The 860-nt window shown below is 38.6% G+C and overlaps 1 pseudogene; it reads left to right on the forward strand.

Annotated features, from left to right (window-relative positions):
• Nucleotides 1-855, forward strand: part of LOC108768272 (multidrug resistance-associated protein 4-like) — a 14592-nt pseudogene extending 13737 nt beyond the window's left edge.
• The last annotated feature ends 5 nt before the right edge of the window (nucleotides 856-860 follow it).

Raw genomic sequence — 860 nt, forward strand, 5'->3', positions numbered from 1 at the left:
CGAACCACTATGGAGGGCTCTTGAGGAGGTTGAGTTGAAGGAGATGGGCTTGAAAGCCTACTTCAAGGAGGGCGGCTCCAATCTCAGCGTCAGCCAACGGCAATTGGTCTGCTTGGCACGAGCTATTGTGAGGAACAATCCAATACTCGTGCTGGACGAGGCGACCGCGAATGTGGACCCGCGAACAGACGAACTCATCCAGACAACTATCAGGAAAAAATTCGAGAAGTATACAGTGCTAACAATTGCTCATCGACTCAACACCATTATGGACAGCGACCGTATCTTGGTGATGGACGCCGGAAACGTGGTGGTGAGTCAATTTTTAAGAATTTTTTCTTTTTAAGAATTGTGTTTTATAATTAGAGCGACCCATCGAATGAATTTAAGTAGGTCACAAAATATTTCCTTTCTGTGGTTGCGAAAAATCAATGTAACTATGAATTTATCGGTCATTCTTGTGACATTTTGTACTTTTCTTTCCAGATTATGAAATTTATTTACAATCTTTTAAAGCAACATAAATTATAACTGGATTTATATAAATATTGTATTGTATGAATCCTGCGAATTTAACCTATGATCATTTTTGCATTGTTTCATTACAGCTTTTGTTGAGTAAACCACTTAGTTGATACAGAATTACAAAATCTTTGACTATATAACTAATACTGATTACGTTAAGAAAATGCTTTATTCCTTTTTTATTTATAATAGTCTCGATTTAAACTATCTCATAAACTGCGAACTTTTATATATCTTACGCAGGAATTGGATCATCCTCACATGCTGCTGCAAAAAGACACGGGTTACCTGAAGAGCATGGTGCAGGAGACCGGCAAGGCGATGGCGGAGGTTCT

This window comes from Trachymyrmex cornetzi, unplaced genomic scaffold, assembly GCF_001594075.2.
Source record: "Trachymyrmex cornetzi isolate Tcor2-1 unplaced genomic scaffold, Tcor1.1 scaffold774, whole genome shotgun sequence".
Lineage (NCBI taxonomy): Eukaryota > Metazoa > Arthropoda > Insecta > Hymenoptera > Formicidae > Trachymyrmex > Trachymyrmex cornetzi.